The sequence below is a fragment of the Cetorhinus maximus genome, chromosome 31 (genome assembly GCF_964194155.1).
Source record: "Cetorhinus maximus chromosome 31, sCetMax3.hap1.1, whole genome shotgun sequence".
Lineage (NCBI taxonomy): Eukaryota > Metazoa > Chordata > Chondrichthyes > Lamniformes > Cetorhinidae > Cetorhinus > Cetorhinus maximus.
Genome location: NC_135909.1, coordinates 17,888,373 through 17,909,474, shown reverse-complemented (window position 1 = coordinate 17,909,474; position 21,102 = coordinate 17,888,373). Strand labels below are relative to the sequence as shown.

General features: G+C 44.8%; 1 protein-coding gene and 1 non-coding gene across 2 annotated transcripts in view; both read left to right on the top strand.

Annotated features, from left to right (window-relative positions):
* The window catches only part of LOC144670280 (histone H2B 1.1-like), a 495,251-nt gene that overhangs the window by 424,602 nt on the left and 49,547 nt on the right, over window positions 1-21,102 (top strand). The gene's annotated exons all lie outside the window — the stretch shown is intronic.
* trnaw-cca (transfer RNA tryptophan (anticodon CCA)) lies at window positions 20,438-20,509 on the top strand. The gene has a single exon. It is a non-coding gene; the product is annotated as a tRNA-Trp (tRNA).

Below are 21,102 nucleotides of genomic sequence, written 5' to 3'. Positions count from 1 at the left end.
CCTTCCCTGCTGTTCCCCCATTGAATACAGTACAGCGGATCCATTACCTTAACTCAATGAAGTGCACCTCCCCACTCTATCTCCAGGTCTCTTATTATTGAAACATCTTATTGATTTCAGTTTGAATACAGACAGTAGCTGAGCACCCCTAGCTCTCTGGGGGAGACAATTCCAAAGATCCAAAATACTCGGAGTGATAAAAATGTCCAAAGTAGCTGAAACTTATTGTGTGTGTGTGTCCTAGTTTTGGATTCACCAGCCAGCTTTAGCGGGCAGATATATCACACGAAGTTGGATAGGAAATGTGTCGATAAAACGTTCGAGCAGGACAGGATAGGGGTAATGGCTCAAACAAACATTCTTTATTCAAAAGCACAGAATCTGAGGAACAAACTGAATGAATTGCAGACACAAATACAACTTGAAGGATATGACATGGTTGCCTCTATAGAGACCAGGTTCCATGACCATCAGGACTGGGAACTAAATATGCCAGATAATTAGGTCTACAGGGAGATAGGGAAAATGGTAGAGGGAGAAGAGTAACCTTAACTGTTGCAGATGAAATTGGTTCCACCATAAGAGAGGATATGTGCTGAGATCAGCAAGGAGTGGAAGCTTTATGGATAGAATTAAGAAATGGAACATTTTTAACACTTTAGTTGAAGTTGTGTATATGTCTCCTGGTAGTAGCCTGGAAGTGGCAGTTTGCATACATGCTGAGATTAGGCAAGCATGTAGCAAAGGAAGAATGGTTTCATTGGGGGATTTTAACTTCCATGTATATTGGGATAAGAATAACACTTATCAGAAATGTGGGGAGATTCTGGAGTGTGTCTGGGATAGATTCCTGTCAGAGAAACAGCAAGAGTGGGTGATTATATTAGACCTAACAATGATGAATGGACCAGAGTTAGATAACAGCCTAAAGGGCTTCTTGAATTCATTCATGGGATGTGGGTATCGCTGGCTAGACCATCATTTGTTGTCCCTATCTAATTGCCCTTGTGAAGGTGATGGTGAGCTGCCTTCATGAACTGCTGCAGTCCATGTGGTGTAGGTACACCCACAGTGCTCTTAGGAAGGCAGTTTGTGGATTTTGACCCAGCGACAGTGAAGGAACGGTGATATAATTCCAGGTGAGGATGGTGTGTGGTTTGGAGGGGAACTTGCAGGTTGTGGTGTTACCATGCATTTGCTGCTCCTGTCCTCTAGGTGGTAGAGGTGGCGGGTTTTTAAGTTGCTGGTGAATGAGCCTTTTGGGAGTTGCTGCGGAGAATCTTGTAGATAGTACACTGCTGCCATTGGGGATGGTGGTGGAGAAAGTGAATGATGAAAGTGGTGGATAGAGTGCCAATCATTGTGGACTTTGTTCTGGATCGTGTCAAGCTGTACTCATCCAGGCAAGTGGACAATATTTCATCATGCTCCTGACTTGTGCCTTGTCAATGGTGGACAGGCTTTGGGGAGTCAGGAGGTGAGTTACCCGCCACAGAATTCCAAGTCTCTGACTAGCTTTTGTCACCATATTATTTATATGGCTCATCCAGTTCAGTTTCTATGTAATGGTAACACCCCCAGGATGTTGATAGTCAGGGATTCAGCAAGCGTAATGTCATTGACTGTCATGGGGAGATGGTTAGATTCTGTCTTGTTGGAGATGGTCATTGTCTGGCACTTCTGTGGTGTGAATGTCACTTGCCACTTGTCAGCCCAAGCCTGAATCTTGCCCAAGCCTTGCTGCATGTGGACATGGACTGTTTCAGTGTCTGAGGAGTCAGGAATGGTGCTGAACATTGTGCAATCAGCAGCGAATATCCCACTTCCAACCTTATCATAGAGGGAAGGTAATTGGCCATTGATGAAGCAGCTGAAGATGGTTGGGCCTAGAACACTATCCTGTGGAACTGCAGCAACAATGTCCTGGGGATGAGATGATCTCCAACAACCACAACCATCTTCCTTTATGCTGGGTATGGGATCAAACAGTGGACAGTTTTTTTTTTACGTTGATTCCCATTGACATCAGTTGTGATAGGGCTCCTTGATGCCACATTCAATCAAATGTAGCCTTGGTGTTAAGTACAGTCACTCTCACCTCACCCCTGGAGTTCAGCTCTTTTGTCTATGTTTGGACCAATGTTGTAATGAGGTCAGGAGCTGAGACACCTTAGCAGAGCCCCAACTGAACAGATTAATGCTGTGTCAGTGCCACTTGATAGCACTGCCCATGAACTCTTCCATCACTTTACTGATGAACAAGAATAGACTGCGGGGGTGATAATTGGCCGGATTGGATTTTTCCTGCTTTTTCTGGACAGGACATAACCTGGGCAATTTTCCACATAGCTGGATCGATGCCAGTGATGTAGCTGTAAATGTCTTTTGTTTATCATGTTCTTTGTAGTTGACCAAGTCCCAGATGATATTTTCCAAGGAAACCTTGAGAACCCAGTGAGTTTCCTCATAAATGAGGCTGGAGATGTGTTTAACATTTTCACATTGAGAGAGGTGATGAATGGCAGGTTTAGTGATTCCCTGGATATTATCTCGGAGGACTTTCCGGTGCCTTTTAAAACCACCTTTGCCAAGACCTTTACCGCTTTTGCCTCTACCGGACATCATACTGGGAGACAAAGCCTTGTTATTACTGGAACAGTTTGGCTAAGGGTGCAGCCAATTCTGGAGCACAAGCCTTCAGTGCTATTGCCGGTATGTTGTCAGGGCCAATAGACTTTGCAGTATCTAGTGCCTTCAGCTGTTTATTGATATCACCTGGAGTGAATCAGATTGGCTGAAGATTGGCTTCTGCGATGCTGAGGATCATAGGAGGAGGCTGAGATAAATCATCCACCTGGAACTTCTGGCTGTTGCAAATGCTTCAGCTTTATTTTCGCACTCGTGCTGGGTTCCCCCATCATTGGCGATGGGGATATTTGTGGAACCGGCTCCTCCTGAGAGTTTTTTATTTGCCAGCCAGCATTCATGCATCGACGTGTCAGGACTGCAGAGCTTACATTTGATCCATTGGTTGTGGGATCGCTTAGCTCTCTCACTTGCTGCTAATGCTGCTGGGCATGCAAGTAGTCCTGTATTACAGCTTCACCAGGTTAACACGTCATTTTTAGGTATGCCTGACACTGCTCTGGGCATGGCCCCCCTGCTCTCTTCATTGTTCCAGCATTGATCCCCTAACTTGATGATAATGGTACAGTGGAGGCTGTGCCAAGCCATGAGGTGATGGTTTGTGGTTGAGTACAATACTGCTGCTACTGATCGCCCACTACACCTCAGCCCAGTTTTGAGGTGCTATATCTGTTCAAAATCTAGCCCATTTAGCACAGTTGCATTCTTCCTCCAAATGGTGTTCAACATGGAGGAGTACTGAGTCATCAGCTGAGGGGATGGGGTTGTTGTGGAGTGGTGGTGAGGGTGCCAGGTGCCACAAGTGGTAACCATCAGGTGGTTTGCTTGCCCATGTTTTGCCTGATGCCAAGAGACTTCATGGGCTCCCGAGTCAAAGTTAAGGACTCCCAGGGCAACTCCCTACCACCTGTATAGCACAGAGGCACCACCACTGGTGACAGGACATACCCAGGGATGGTGATGACGGTGTCTGGGACATTGTCTGTAATGTATAATTCCATGAGCATGACAATATCAGGCTGTGCCTTGACTAGTCTGTGGGACATCTCTCCCAACTTTGGCACAAGCCCCCAGACGTTAGTAAGGAGGCCTTTGGAGGGTTTAGGCTGGGTATAATTTCCGGTACTTAGGTTCGATGCCGGGTGGTCCATCCAGTTTCATTCCTTTTTCTGCTTTTTAACAGTTTGATCAACTGAGTGGCTTGCTGGGAGTCAACAACATCGCTGTTGGTCTGCAGTCAGGTGTAGGCCAGGCCAGGCCCGGCAAATTTCCTTCCCTAATGGGTATGAGTGAACCAGATGGGTTTTTACAACAATCGATTCATGGTCACTCTACTTATTAAAAATCCCGATTTAATTAAATGAATTTAAATTCCACCAGCTGCCATGGGGGATATGAACCCATGCCCCCAGGGAATTAGACTGGGTCTCTGGATTACTAGCCCAGTGACATTACCACTATTCCACCACCTCACCATGAGAGTGCATGAGCACTTAGCCAGTGGTGATAATATGATTGAGTTCAACTCAATGCTTGAAAGGAAGAAGCATGAAACAGCTAGAAAGTTTCTCATTTTCAGTGAGGCTGAATTCAATGGGAATGAGACAGAGATTGTCCACAGTAAACTGGGCAAATTTGTTCATGAGGAAAAAGACAAATGGTGAGGAGGAACTGTTCTCAAATAGTTTAACATGGTGCAGAGCCAGCTTCTACCATTAACCTTCGAGAGATCTATTTGCCTAATGGACAAGGAAGGAGGCAAGAAACAACATGAAACTCTGCATACCTAACTACAAAGAAAGGAGAGATCCTGGTGAATTGGAAAGATACAAAGAGCAGGAAATGGGAACAAAGCAGATAACAAACTCCTAAAACGCAGTACAATAAAAATGTAATAGATTTCAAAATCAACACAAACTTTTACAATTATATTAGGAGAAGGAGAATGATCAGAGCATGTGGGCCAATTGAAAACTGTTAGCGGTGCTGTTGTCAATGAAAATAAGGAAGTTTCAGACATTGTTTCAGTATTTGCAATAGAGGAAGAGGTCAGCATTTCAGGTATTCCAAGGAATCTATTACTGAATCAGGAAGAAGGACTCAACAAAGTTCACATAAGCAAGATATTAGTAAAGAAGAAACTAATGGCACTAACGAGTGACAAAACTCCAAGAGGAGATTGTTTCATTGCAGGGAATTAAAGGAAGGAGTTGAGAACAGAAGTGTTCAAACTTCTCTCCACTTGGGGACCATTCCCTCAGATTGGAAAATATTGCCTGTCATTCCATCATTTAAGAAAGGTGTCAGAGGGAAACCAGGGAATTGTCGGCCAGTTCGACTAAGCCCTGTTGTCAGGAAATTCCGAGAAGTCACTATGAAGAATAGGGAGTCTGAACGCCTCGAAGTTTTTCAGCTGTTCAGAGAAAGCCAACATGGATTTGTAAAGGGGAGGTCATTCCTGATGAATAGGATTGATTTTTGGGAGAGGTTACTAAAGTAGTTGACAGTGGAATGTCTATGGATGTTATTAATAATGTCACGGATGCTTTAAAGGTGTTTCCCTGAAGTCGCCCATGAACAATATATCTGTATGTTGTGTATATTTCCTTACCCATGGAGTGAGAAATTCAATTGTAAATAAGCCAGCGAAAAAGCCTTTTTCCTTAAAAAAATAAATGATTAGTTTATTTTACTCTATTGCTCTGGAATTTACTGAAGAATAGATAAAGTTGCTAACACATACACATGTGGATTAGATACAAATGAAGATAGAACAGTACTTATAAAATTGGATCATTTTAGTCCATACTCAGTGCAGGCCGGATATATTTTGAAGTCGAGATGTTGTGCTGTCTGAAATGAAGGTTTTTAAGTTATAGAATTGTCTTGGCAGCTGCAATGGCTTCCACAGTGGAATTGCCGGAGGTTACGTAAACATGTGAGCTTAGTAGCTGGAATCAGGTTTACAGGGAGCAGAGAAGGTTCTTCTGTTCTGAAGGCACGGCACTTTTAAATGCCTGGTTATTTTACAGCAGACCTGTCCTGTTTTTAGATGCCTTTCTCTGTCTCTCCCTGGAGTTAAGCTGGAGGCAGAGCCATTGAACATTTTAAGGCAAAGTTAGATAGATTCTTGATTGAAAAAGGAGTTAAAGGGTATAGGAGGCAGGGAGGAAAGTGGGAGTTGAGGCCAGAAGAACATCTGCCATGATCTTATTGAATGGGGGAAGCAGGCTGGAGGGGCCGAATGGCCGATTCCTGCTCCTAATTTATAAGCTGCTATGTTTGTAATGCCTCCAGTCATTTCCAATCTGGGTCCGTGAAGCTGATGGCAATTAAGAACAACATTAATCAGAGTGGAAGGAAATCAGACTCAACCTGGTGTGAGTCAGGTGCTGACTTCAAGCTCCTCTGATCTCTTTTTGTGATATCACCATCACCTTATTCCAAGTGTTCGGAAAACGCTGAATCGTTTGCAACAGAAATACTGATTGATCCAGACATCTAAGGATTGCCACAAAATAAATCCCAAATCAATATTAAACATGAAATGATTGAAATAAATTGCTACAGATTTATAATGGCAGTAGCTTGAATTAAATTGAATTAAATTAAATTGAAACCAGGTTTATAGGTGTGATGCTTTAGTCACACATCGAAGGTGAGAGAGATGCAGTAGGACACACACTATGTCCAGTAGCTGAAAGTGATTAACAGACTGGATTTTGTGTTTAGTGCTCCCGGGAATGTTACTGATACCTTTCCTGAATACCAAGGCTAGGACAGGCACTCTGGAAGGTACGGGGAGCTGAGACTTGTCCCTGAGAGTAATTGAAAGGATGATAACTGAAATAATCAAGTTGTAAAGGGGAAAAGACCCAAATATAGAACAGTCATTAACGGGACATCAATTAGTCTCCATGAACTTGGAGAAATTAAGGACCCAACATAATGTATTTAAAACTAGATTAATTATTGAATCAATCTCAAAATATCTGACTGTCAGAATGAGCATGGTTCAGTTATGGATGTGATTAACAGCAGCATTGACAGCAGAATCCAACCCCTGCAGTCACATGTGAACTCGCTGATGTTGCAGCAGATTGGATGACCGAGTGAATCCCTTCCCACACACAGAGCAGGGGAACGGCCTCTGCCCAGAGTGAGTGCATTGGTGCTTCCGCAGATCATTGCTGCTTTTAAAGCTCTTCTCACAGTCCGGACATTGAAAAGGTCTCTGCTCAGTGTGAACTAATTGATGTTCAGTGAGGTTCGATGGCCGAGTGAATCCTTTCCCACACACAGAGCAGATGAATGGCCTCTCCCCAGTGTGAATTCGCTGGTGTGTCAATAGGTTGGATGAACAATTAAATGTCTTCTCACACACAGAGCAGGTGAACGGCCTCTCACCTGAGTGAGTGCATTGGTGCTTCCGCAGATTATTGCTGCTTTTAAAGCTCTTCTAACAGTCAGGGAATTGAAAAGGCCTCTGCTCAGTGTGAACTACTTGGTGTTGCTGCAGATGGAATAACCGAGGAAATGCTTTCCCACACACGGAGCAGGGGAATGGCCTCTCCCCACTGTGAGTGTGTTGGTGTTCCAGCAGCTGCTTTGTGCTTTTAAAGCTCTTCTCACACACAGGGCACTGAAACGGTCTCTGGTCAGTGTGGACAAGTTGATGTTTAGTGAGCTGGGATGACTGAGTGAATCCCTTCCCACACCTGGAGCAGATGAACGGCCTCTCCCCAGTGTGAACTCGCTGGTGTGTCAATAGGTTGGATGTAGTTTTGAAACCTTTCTGACACACTGAGCAGGTGAACGGCCTCTCCCCAGTGTGAACTCGCTGGTGTGCGGACAGATTGGATGTCGTTGTGAATCCTTTCTGACACAGGAAACAGGTGTAAGGCCGTTCCAGAGTGTGACTTCGCTGGTGTTTCAGCAGGGCAGATGAGTGAGTGAATCCCTTCCCACACTCGGAGCAGATGAACGGTCTCTTCCCAGTGTGAATGCGTCGATGAGTTTCCAGTAGGGATGGAGATCTGAATCCCTTCCCACAGTCCCCACATTTCCACGGTTTCTCCGCAGTGCAGGAGCCCTTGTGTCTCTCCAGGTCGGACATTCAAATGAAGCCTTGTCCATGCACACGTGTGTATGGTTTCTCCCCACTGTGAATTGTGAGATCCTTTTTCAAGTTGTATAACTGGTTAAAGCTCCTTCCACAGTCAGTGCACTGGAACACTCTCACTCGGTGGGGGCGTGTGTGTCTCGGTGCATTTCCAGTCTCACTGATGTATGAAATCTTTTCCCACAGAGAGAACAGACAAATATTTCTCATTCCACATTCAAAGACCTATCATATTCAGGTTCCGAGGAATGAGTGTTCTGTCTGCAGATGCTCCCTTTCTACCCTGTAAAAGGAGTTTAAAAATCATTAAGTACAGGATAGAAATTCAGAACAATTTAATTTCTCTGCAACATTCTTTCCTCTCTTGTTCCCCCAAAGCTGTAAAACCATGTCCCACACACACTTCCTCCTCCCAGTGCAGAAATCCAAACCCATCGCACCAACTCCAGCTATTTTCCTTTTCATCGACTTTTCTCTCCTCCCCTGAAGGTGCTGACTCTGGCTGGGTTCAGTTCTACACTCACTGGTTCCACTATCCTCTCCTGAAGGTATTGACTCCATAGAACAATAGAACCATAGGAAAGTTACACCACAGAAAGAAGCCACTCAGCCTTTAGTGCCTGGGCTGGGCGAAAAGAAAAAAAAGAAAAACTCGCTGCCCATTCTAATCCCACCTTCCAGCACCCGGCCTGTATCCTTGCAGGTTACAGCACTTTAGGCGCAGATCCAGGCACCTTTAAAATGAGCTGAGGGCTTCTGCCTCCACCACCAAACCAGGCAGCAAATTCCAAACATCCACCACCCTCTGGGTGAAGAAATCTTTCCTCATGTCCCCTCCAATCCTTCAACCAATCACCTTAAATCTGTGTCCCCTTGTAATTAGTCTCTCTGCTTGGGGAAACCGAGCATCCCTGTCTACTCTGTCTAGACTCCTTCACTGTCACTGGGTCAAAATCCCGGAACTCCCTTCCTAACAGCACTGTGGGTCTACATACACCACATGGACGGCAGTGGTTCAAGAAGGCAGCTCACCACCACCTTCTCAAGGGCAAATGAGGATGGGCAACAAATGCTGGCCCAGCCAGCAAACCTCATATCCCATGAATTAATATACAAAAAACTCCTCAATCTTGTACACCTCAATCAGGTCATCCTCAGCCTCCTCAGGAAAACAACCCCAGTCTATCCAATCTTTCCTCATAGCTGCAATTTTCAAGCCCTGGCAATATTCTTGTGTCTCCTCTGTGCGCTCTCTGGAGGAATTGTATACTTCCTGTAATGTGGTGACCAGAATTGTACACAAAATGCCAGCTGTGGCCTAACCAGTATTTTATACAATTCCAGCATTACATGCCTGCTTTTATATTCAATGCCTCATCCAATAAAAGAAAGCATTCGATATGCTTCCTTTACCCACAATCTTCCTTGTTACTTCCTCAAAAGCATTGATTAAGTTAGTAAGACACGACCTTCTCCTAACAAAAGCATGCTGACCCTCTCTGATTAATCCATTCCTTTCTAAGCGAGGGTTTATCCTGTCTCTCAGGATTGATTCTAATAATTTTCCCACCACTGAAGTCAGGCTGACTGGCCTATAATCATTTGGACTATCCCTTGCGCCCTTTTTAAATAACAGTGCACTGTTCACAGACCTCCAATCCTCTGGTACCTCGAATATATCTTGGGAGAAATGGAAAACTGTCCTCAGAGCATTCGCTATTTCCGTCCTGGCTTCCTTTAACAGCCTGGGATACAACCCATCTGGCCCTGGTTATTTATCGAACTTCAAGGATGTCAAACCCTCCAGAACATCCCTCTCCTTAGTGAGGACAGAGACAAAGTACTCATTAAGAATCCAGCCTACATCTTCAGCATCAACGCACAAGTTACCGTATACATCTCTGATAGGCCCTACCCTTTCCTTAGTTATTCTCTTGCTCATTAAGATCTGTAACTAGTCCACACTCTCCAGAACACCTCTCAGCTTCATAAAATGTGTCTTTCCCCAATTTAGAACTTTTACTCCTGTGCTATCTTCATCCTTTTCCATAATTATGCTAAATCTAACTGTAATATGGTCACTATGGCCAAAATGGTCAATCACTGCGACTTCATCCACTTGCCGAGCTTCATTTCCTCTGGCTAAATCTAGAATTTCACTCCCTTTCACTGGTCTTGTTACATGCCGACTAAAAATGTTCTATTCAATGCAGTTGAAGAATTTTATGTCCTCTGTGCCTTTTACACTGTTTGTATCCTAATTGATATTCGGGTAGTTGAAGTCCCCAACTATTATTACCTTCCTGTTTTTGCACTCAGAAATTTTCCTACATATTTGCTCTTCTAGCTCCATCTCACTATTTGGGGATCTATAGTACATTCCCAGTAGTGTGGCTGCCCCCTTTCATATTTCTGAGCTTAACACATATAGCATGATTTCACAGAATCACACAGTGCAGAAGAGGCCCTTCATCCAATCGAGTCTGCACCGACATGTGAGAAACACCTGATCTACCTACCTAATCCCATTTACCAGCACCTGCCCCATAGCCTTGAATGTTATGATGTGCGAACTGCTCATCCAGGTACTTTTTAAAGGATGAGAGGCAACCCGCCTCCACCACCCTCCCAGTCAATGCATTCCAAACCGTCACCACCCTCTGGGTAAAAAAGTTAATCCTCACATCGCCCCTAAACTCCTGCCCCTCACCTTGAACTTGTGTCCCCTCATGACTGATCCCTCAACAAAGGGGAGCAGCTGCTCCAGATCCACCCTGTCCATGCCCCTCATAAACTTGCACACCTCGATCAGGTCGCCCCTCAGTCTTCTCTGCTCCAACGAAAACAACCCAACTCTATCCAACCTCTCTTCATAACTTAAATGTTTCATCCCAGGCAACATCCTGGTGAATCTCCTCTGCACCCCCTCCAGTGCAATCACATCCTTCCTATAATGTGGTGACCAGAACTGCACACAGTACTCCAGCTGTGGCCTCACCAAGGTTCTATACAACTCCAACATGACCTCCCTACTTTTGTAATCTATGCCTCGATTGATAAAGGCAAGTGTCCCAAATGCCTTTTTCACCACCCCATTAACATACCCCTCCGCCTTCAGAGATCTATGGACACACACGCCATGGTCCCTTTGTTCCTCAGAACATCCTCGTGTCATGCCATTCATTGAATACTTCCTTGTCAAATTACTCCTTCCAAAGTGTATCACCTCACACTTTTCAGGGTGAAATTCCATCTGCCACTTATCTGCCTATTTGACCATCCCATCCATATCTTCCTCTAGCCCAAGACACTCAACCTCACTGTTAACCATCCGGCCAATCTTTGTGTCATCCACAAACTTACTAATCCTACCCCCCACATTGTCATCTATATCGTTTATATAAATGATGAATAATAGGGGACCCAGCACAGATCACTGTGGTACGCCACTGGACACTGGCTTCCAGTCACTAAAGCAGCCTTCTGTCATCACCCTCTGCCTCCTACAACTAAGCCAATTTTGAACCCACCTCATCAAATTACCCTGTATCCCATGTGCATTTGCCTTCTTTATAAGTCTCCCATGTGGGACCTTTTCAAAGGCTTTGCTGAAATCCATATAAACTACATCACCTGCACTACCCTCATCTACACACCTGGTCACCTCCTCAAAAAATTCAATCAAATTTGTTAGGCATGACCTCCCTCTGACAAAGCCATGCTGACTATCCCTGATCAAACCTTGCCTCTCCAAGTGGAGATAGATTCTCTCCTTCAGAATTTTGTCCAATATTTTCCCTACTACTGACGTGAGACTCACTGGCCTGCAGTTCCCTGGCTTATCTCTACAACCCTTCTTAAGTAGCGGAACCAGATTAGCTGTTCTCCAGTCCTCTGGCACCTCCCCTGTGGCCAGAGTGGAATTGAAAATTTGGGTCAGAGTCCCTGCGATCTCCTCCCTTGCCTCCCTCAGCAGTCTGGGACACAAATCATCCAGACCTGGAAATTTGTCCACTTTTAAGCCTGCCGACACCTCCAATACCTCGTCACTCCCTATATCAACTTGCTCAAGAACCTCGCAGTCCCTCTCCCTGAGTTCCATACCTTCATCCTCATTCTCTTGGGTGAAGACGGATGTGAAGAATTCGTTCAACACTCTACCGATCTTCTCTGGCTCCATCCATAGATTTGCCCCTTGGTCCCTAATAGGCCCTACTCTTTCCCTGGTTATCCTCTTCCCATTGATATACTTATAGAATATCTTGGGATTTTCCCTACTTTAACTAGCCAGAGCGTTCTCATATCCCCCTTTGCTGTGCTAATTGCTTTCTTAAGCTCCACCCTGCACTTTATGTACTCCACTAATGCCTCTGCTGATTTGCTCCCCTTGTACCTGCTAAAAGCCTCTCTTTTCCTTCTCATCGTATCCTGAATATCTCTGGTCATCCATGGTTCTCTGGGCTTGTTACTCCTTCCTGTCACCCTAGAGGGAACATGTTGAGCCTGTAACCTCCCAATTTCCTTTTTCAACGCCCCCCACTGTTCCGCTGTAGATTTCCCCACAAGTTCCAGTCTACCTTGGCCAGACCCACCTTATTTTACTAAAATGCAGTCTACCCCAATCCAAAACATTTTGTTTTTGCAACTTGTCTATTTTTTTGTCCATAACAAGCTTAAATTGTACCATGTTGTGATCGTTATCACTAAAATGCTCCCCAACTACCACCTCAGCCACCTGTCCGGCTTCATTCCCCAGAATTTGGTCCAGCAATGCACCGTCCCTTGTTGGACCCTCTACAAATTGACCTAAAAAGTTCTCCTGTGCACATTTCAAGAAATCCCTCCACTTAACACTATGTCTATCCCAATTAATGTTGGGAAAGTTGAAATCACCTAATATAAATATCCTATTGTTATTGTTTTTACACATCTCTGCAAATTGTGCACATATTTGCTCCTCAATTTCCCGCTGACTATCTGGGGGTTTATAATACACACCTAACAATGTGGCTGCCCCTTTTTTATTCCTAAGCTCTGCCCATAAAGCTTCATTTGATGTCCCCTCCAAGTTATCCTCTCTCCTTACTGCATTAACTGACTCCTTAACTAATAATGCAATGCCTCCGCCTCTTTTACCCCCTCCCTGTCTTGCCTGAAGATTCGATATCCCGAAATGTTGAGCTTCAAATCCTGCCCCTCTCTCAACCACGTCTCCGTGATGGCTGTTATATCACCATTCCATGTGTCAATCCTCACCCTTAACTCATCCGTTTCACATATAACACTCCTGGCATTAAAGTATAGGCCATCCAGCCTTGCCTTACTCCACTGAAACTTAATGCAGCTGTATTCCCTCTGACTTGATTGTTTTACTGTGTTATGATGTGTCCCTATTCTGCTAACGTTCTGTGTCCCCTCCCCCTGCCGAATTAGTTCAAGCTCCTCCCAACAGCACTAGCAAACCCGCCCGCAAGGATGTTAGTCCTGCTCAGGTTCAGATGTAGACTATCCCACTTGTACAGGTCCCACCTTCCCCAGAAACAGTCCCAATGATCCAGGAATCTAAAACCCTCCCTCCTGCACTAACTCTTAAGCCACACATTCATCTGCGTTATTCTCCTATTTCTGTGCTTGCTAGCACGTGGCACTGGGAGTAATCCAGAGATTACAACCCGAAAGGTCCTGCTTTTCAGTCTACTGCCTAACTCTCTGAATTCTTGATGTAAGCCCTCATATCCCTCTTTCTACCTATGTCATTGGTACCAACATGTACCATGACCTCTGCCTTATCACCCTCCCCCTTCAGGACACCCTGCAGCCATTCAGTGACATCCCGGATCCTGGCACCAGGGAGGCAACACACCATCCTGGAGTCACGTTGACGGCCACGGTAGCGCCTATCTGTTCCCTTGACAATAGTATCCCCTGTTACTTTTGCTCTTCCTCCCCTCCTCTACAGGCAGGCTGCTTGTGGTGCCAGAAACTTAGCTCTGTCTGCACTCCCTGGAGGAACCAGTGCCCTCATCAGCCTCCAAAATGGAATACCGATTTGCAATCGAGACCCCAGGGGACTCCTGAACTACCTGTTTCTCTTGGACTGTCTGGTGGTCAACCATTTCCTTCCTTCCTCAAGTCCCTTCAGCTGCGGTGTGACCCCCTCTCTAAACGTGCTATCCACGATGCTCTCAGACTCGCAGATGCTCCACAGTGTCCCCAACCACCATTCCAGCTCTGAAACCCGAGCTTCCAGGAGCTGCAGTTGGATGCACTTCCTGCACACATGCTGGTCCCGGGTACTAGAAACGTTCCCGGCTTCCCACAGGGAGCACGAGGAGCACACCACGACTTTGAGATCTCCTGCCATCCCTTTAAATTAAGCCTTTTAAATCAATTACTCTAGGGCCCTTCTTTCCTGATCCTCGTTACTACAGAATATACAAACTATAATCCACAAAAAGACCTTAAACTATAAGCGATAAAAATAGTAAATACTTACCCGACCTTACCCACTACTTACCAGTCATTTCTCTCCCTTGTAGCCTCTACTGCTGCAGCAGAGCAAGACCACTCTCTGAAGATTTAAGAAGTTGGATAGCAAAGAAAAAATGCAAGAACACCTCTTCCCCTCTGCACCGAATTCCCACTGTGCACCAAATTGCCAATACCCACACTCACTCTGGCTGTGCCTCACTCAGGATGAGGTCTCTCCCCTGCTCGTGTGCAAGCACGATTTGATAAATCATTTTATATTTCATCCCTCCACACAGCAGTAATTGATTATTTAATCAGTAATGCTACCCCACCACATTCTTTTAGGCCCCTCTCTACCCTGCCTGAAAACTCTATGTCCAGGGATGTTGAGCTGCCATTTTTGGCCCTCTTTAAGTCAAGTCTCCATTATAGCAATGATATCATGCTGCCACGTGACTATCTTTTCCCTCAGCTCATTTGCTTTTTTGCTAAATTCCTTACATTTAAATAAATACCTTTTAACTTTGCCAAATCCGTTGCATTTAACCTTTGCTTCTTCTGTCTTTCAGAGTCACTCGCTAATTTGCTGTCTCCCGCTTTCTGCTCTGAATTTGTCCGACCTGAATCTGCCTTCAGGTTCCCATCCTTCCGCCAACCTAGTTAAAACCCTCCCCAACAGCACTAGCAAATCTCCCTTAAAGGACACTCGTCCTAGTCCTATTCAGGTGTAGACTATCTGGTTTGTACAGATCCCACCTTCCCCAGAACCTGTACCAATGCCCCAGGAATCCAAAGCCCTCCCTCCGGCACCATCTCTCCACTCTCTCTTCTGAAGGTGTTGACTCTGACTGGGTTCAGCTCTGTGCTCATCAAAAAGCAGAATACGGAAGAGGTGATGGAAATCTTAAATTAAAACAGAAAATGTTGGAAAAGAAAACTCAGCAGATTAGGCAGCATCTGTGTCCTGAGAAAAACAGAGTTAGTGTTTCAGCTGTGACCTTTCACCAGGACTGGGAAAAGTGAGAGATGGAATAGGTTCGAAACCAGGGGTGTGTGGGACAAGGACAAAAGGAAGGTTTGTGACCGGGTGGAAGACAGGAGAGGTTGAGTGACAGAAAAGTTAGTCTCCAGGGCCAAAGGGAATGGAGATGGGGCAAGAAAAGAAGCAAAGAAACAAAACCTGTGCCTGGAGCAGCTGAGCTGCGAACTGAAAAAATAAAACGAAACAAGCAAAGGAAACCAAATGAAGAACGGAGTTTACGGTCTGAAATTGTTGAGCTCAATGTTTCATCTCACTGACCTTCAGTCTGCAACAACCATCGGCTTCATGGTCCCGCCGCCAGCCCAGGTCCCTCGCCGCACGTCTGCCGATCCTGGCGGCTCCGATTCGGGCTCTGAGAGCCGCTGAGACTCGGTCACCCCCGGCTCAGCTTCCAGGAGCCACACTGCGCATGCTCTACGCAAACAGAAACCTCCGGGGGCGGAATTTCCTGCGCCTGCGCTGTGTGGCCTTTCTGGTGGCGAGAGGCCGCTTTCCGAGCCGCTGAGCATTCTGGTTATTTCTGTCCGCCATTTCATTCAACAACAACTCACCCAGAGGTCACTCGACTCAGAGTGTGGGCCCTGTCCCATTTCTCTGATCGTTTCAGATCCAACTGAAAATATTGTCATTTCTGTATTCCAATTCCCTTTTAAATGTACCATTGAATCACCAACTCGCTTGTCATTTAAACTTTCCTGCCCTCTACGCTACTTTCAAAACAACAAGAAAGCAGGTTATACCAGATATTGTAATGAATAACGACCCAAAATCTATTAATAATATGACAATGAATGAACATCTAGCAATAAGTGACCACAAAGTTTTAGTGGCCGACATTCAGTTTGAGGCTTTCAGACAGCGCATTCTGAATCACCACAACTCACTGTCTTAAAAAAAATTGCCCAGCTACCACTAAACACTCATGGGCTGTACGCTGGAGCCCTTATCTCGCAGAATGGTGCAGCTGAGTCGTGATCGGTCTGTAGCCGAGAGATCACTGGATCAAAACCATTCTCTACTATTTGTATTCCCATTGACACCAAAGGTAGCATTTTATGCAACACTCAATCACTTTTATTTACAGAATATTTGTATCAGTTTATTACACCCGGTCAACACTTCAATCTGCCATCTCAAATTGTTTTTATTTACGCAAGGACACAAACTGTAAATGCTGCAAACACACACCAGCTCAGGCTTTCAACTTTCTCTCAACCGTTTTCTTCAAAAGACCTGACATAGGCAGCTGCCCTTCTTTTGTTCTCCTGCACTTGAGGATTATCTGAAAAGCAAAAGTTATTCCCTTAAATGGAAACAGTATAGTGCAGTTGATACATATTTGTCAGATAATGTTAGATCTATACGATCTGACAGTAAGTCACCATGTTTATTTGAACAGCAGCATCCTCCCTATGACAAGTACCATTCAGAAATACAAGAACGTCAGCAAAACGGGACAACATTTTCACAAAGACGCAGTTAATAATTATTTGGACAGACATCACCATGATTTCTTAATCCCTGGTTAAAAACATGGAATCCCTTCCCCAAAAATCACCATGAACTATTAAAGTGAAGGTTCATTTGTATTCGTTTGTTTCGGGCTTGTATTAGCTACATATTGCACTAAATACTTCTTTGAGAGCCTTCAATTATTCCCTGTCTTGTTTAGCAAGCTGATTGTGATTTAACGTGTTCAGTTTTCCACTCATTCCGTCCTTATCGGCCTTACTTAAGGTGAAAACTGTGATATGTGTGTGACCTTTAGACTCGAACTGAATGTCTACCACTAACATTTTGTGGTCACTTATTGCTAGCTGTTCATTCATTGTCATATTATTAATTTATTGTGGGTCGTCATTCATTACAATAACCGGTATAACCTGCTGTCTTATCCTTTCTAAAGTAGCGTGGAGGGCAGGAAAGTTTAAATTATAAGTGAGTTGCTGGTGCAAGGCTAAAGGGAGTGGTAAAGAGACAAGTAAAGAAATGAAAGATTTGTCTGATGATGGTGTGAATGGCAGATGGATGAACAGCTGCCATCCGAAAGTAATGTATGAATTGTTTCATCAGAAACCATTGGCCTGATGCTGCATTATTATCTGACTTGATATCCCCATTTTATACTTGTTCTTCCTTCGTTTCTCTTCCCATGTCCAGTGGCGTTTGAGGAAGACAAAACAAGTGCTTACATCTGTTTCTATGGCTAGCTTGTTTTCCCCCTGAAAGAGGGCGCTCGTGGCAAGAACCTGAGGTGCACAACTCTGCACCAAGCCTTGCCAACCAGGAGACTCTCCTTCTCTTCCTGCCAGCCATAGGCGTATTGGAATGATTTACAGATTGATGATTAACCTGTTTGGCCATCAAGTCCTAGAGTGGGACTCGAACCCAGAGAAGCAGTGACACTCCTGTGCTGCACCACGGGACACTTATTCCTCACATTATACATTCTACTGTAAGTATTCTGGGGAGAACAAGTTACAGGCATGGGAAGGACAATCCATGAATCTCTGTAGCTGAGAATCCCTGTTGGCGATGAGTGTGGTATCATCAGATAGATGAGTTCTCTGATCAAGACCTGCTGTATCTTTGCCTTCACTTTCAACTGTGACAATTTAACCGTTTGCTATCTGACCTGTTATGCAGGAAATCTGCAGGGAAGGCAAAGGGCAGGATCATGAGAAAATTAAATACTAAACAAAGTGGGGCAAGGAAACAACACATTCTTCATTTCACTCCATTCTTAACCCTGAAGGTTTTGGAAGTGGTGTGGTCAAACCATACAGTACAGTGCATGTTGTAATGAAAGGACGGAGGAACTTTGATGGACAGTCAATTTTATCCAGAATTTGGTAAAATCCTGCGCTGCTGATGGTGGTGAATGTTTTAGTGCCTTCTCCGAAAACAAGGTAAAGATATTCACATATTTTGACGCCCATGTCTGCAACTGGTTCTCCCTTACTAGAAACTGCAAAAAACAAAACTGTGGCCAAGGGATCGGTGTCACATCACCGCCCTTGATGCCATTGAACAACACTCCCAGAAAAAGTTAGCAAATTCTTGTGTCACACAGGAATACATCGAACTTCAGATCAGAAAGCTGTGGGTCTGAATCACATCCCAACCCAAGCTACTGTTATCACAGATCTGTGTCTGAATAAATGGAAGCCCCATGCAATAAACACTGTCACATTTGAATGTTTATGAGTGAGTTTCAGTGAGGGTCCTTAAACTGCCCAGCGAATAAAGTGTCACCTTTCAGCAGAAAATGTGGCCAGAAAATACTAGGAAACTCGACATTGTATAATTTAGCTGTCAGAGCACAGGCATTAACTCCAGGTGACAGATCCGGGCTTTCAGACCTCCTGGGTAGAGAATTTCAAAGATTCACCTCCCTCTGAGTGAAGAAATTGCGCCTCACCTCAGTCTAAAATTGCCTGGCCTTTATTCTGACACTGTTCCCTCTGGTTCTGGACCCACCAGCCAGGGGAATCAACCTACAACCCATTTATTAGAGTTACTTTAAGGGGCAACGTGTTGAGTGGATAAATGGGGGCCTGTAGATATACTATACTTGTATTGTGAGTGTCAACATGAATGCCCTTTAGGACTCGGCCAGCTCGCCCTGTGCTGGTCGTTCCGAACCAATTTTGGTGATGGACATTGACACTGTGCCGCCACCTCCGCGACATGATCTGTCAGGCATCATTCCATGAGTATGACTATATCTGACTTCGGTGTTGATTAAGGTCTCAGAAGATCGCAGGCTTGAGTCTTTTGTGATCCTTTTAAACGGAAATCTGGTGGAACTCCCTGAAAACCACGTTCTTACTTGGCAGCTGAAGGTTCTGATTGTTCTTCCAAACATTAAAGGGCTCTTAGGAATTAACACATGAAATGACATAAAAAGCATATTTTAATAAAGAGCGTTGCAATTCCCAGAATGGAATGTGGAATAAGAATTAAAGCCACCCAGTATTAAAGCGGAATTGAATGAATTTTGGAATAAATAAGTTTGTTCCATCTCTCGATGTGTTTGCTAAACAATGTTACATCTAACTCTGTTCTGGTGAAGATCAGAAGGAGTGATATCAGTTTGCGCCACTCGCCAGCTGGGCCTGTGGTTGCGCCTCGCCAATCACGTGGGTAATGCAATTCTGCCAGTCCCTGAGGTCAGCTGACATTTTCGGAGAAATTCCAAGTCATCGTGATTTCATCAGGGACCTCATGTTTAAGGTGTGAGTGATGTAAATCATGACCTGATCAAATGTGTGTATCTTTCGCTATTTCCGCGATGAATTTTCATGCTGACGAGAATCATATGGGACATGGTCTGGAAATATTTCACTCGGAAAATATCTTTCACATCTTTCTGAACTAATGGAATGGCTGGCCGGAAATTTCAAACAATTCCGCGCTTCCTGAGCCTCGCGGCCGGCACTGGGGCAGCGGTCATTTCCCTGACTCTCCCACTTTCTCTCCCCCGCCAGAGATTACTTTCGACATTTCATCCTTTGATATATTTTTTAAAAAGGAGCCACAATGTCATTTTAATTGGGTGGTGGAGTGAGAATGGGGGAACAGAGTGGGTCCCATTTGCTCTTTCTAGCCCTGTCTGTGAGGTTTGTGCTGAGCTGCGGATGGAGTGGTTGTGAAAAGCGTGAATTTTGTAATTCCAGGGCCAGCGATTAGTGCGCATGCGCCTTTCTGCATATTGCCCCCAATAAAGATGGCGGACGCGCATCCATGCGCGTGCGCGGCGTTGGCCGCAAACGGCGCCGTCACTCAGTGACACCCGAGTTCAGGGTTTCTGACACAAGCTCAGTGCAGCAGCAGTGTGAGCGTCGGTATTGGTTTGTGGATTCAGCGATTAAATTCAAGGTTGCTGTTTCGAGGTCACTCGGAGTTGGCGGAGTTCTGCATTTGTCCTTAATATATTCCGGGACATTTTGTATCAAACAGAAGTTAGAAGCGAAAAGTATAAGTAATGTCTGGGAAATACTTAAACAGCAGACAGCCTAGAAAACAGTTTAAATTAATCACTGACCCGACAGAACGGAGGGAAAATGGGGATTAAGCAAAATTCCAATCCCCGGAGTATAATCAAGGTGTAAAGAAGCGAATCTAGGAGCAGTACGATACCATGTTCAACAGATGGGCTTGTGGCGCAACGGTAGCGCGTCTGACTCCAGATCAGAAAGTTGCGTGTTCAAATCACGTCAGGCTCAAAAAGATTTACTGCTCAAGTGGCAAAATGATTACAGATACAAAAGCGGGCTTGTATATCAGTAATCATTTTGCGGGGATCTTGGCGAACAGGTTAATTTCAAAAGCAATTTCGATAGATGGCTGTGCCAGTATCAGCTGTGACTCATTTGGTAGCACTCTTGCCTCTGAATTCCAAGGTTGTAGGTTCAAGTCCCACTCTTGGACTTCAGCACAAGAATCAAGGCTGAAACTCCAGTGAGTAAACACCACCTTTTTAAGCACTTGCTGAAAGTGGCTCAGTGGGTAACTCTCCTACCTCTAAGCTGGAGGTCCTAGGTTCAAATCCCACTCCAGGACTTGTTAATCATGAAATAACCTAGCTACAGAGTATAATGGTGTCAGTCTCCAGCCCAGATAAATGAGGAGAACGAGCAACAGGAAGGGCATTTGGCTGTAAAAAAAAAACATCCAGGCAGCGCCTTATTTCGTTGAAACTGATGTGCGATTACGCACTTCCGTCATAACAGGGCGAAATCTATCTTTGTTCTAGAATTGTAGCTTAAAATAGTCTTTCCCTGAACAGCTGCAAAGATTTTAACACAAAAACAGAGTT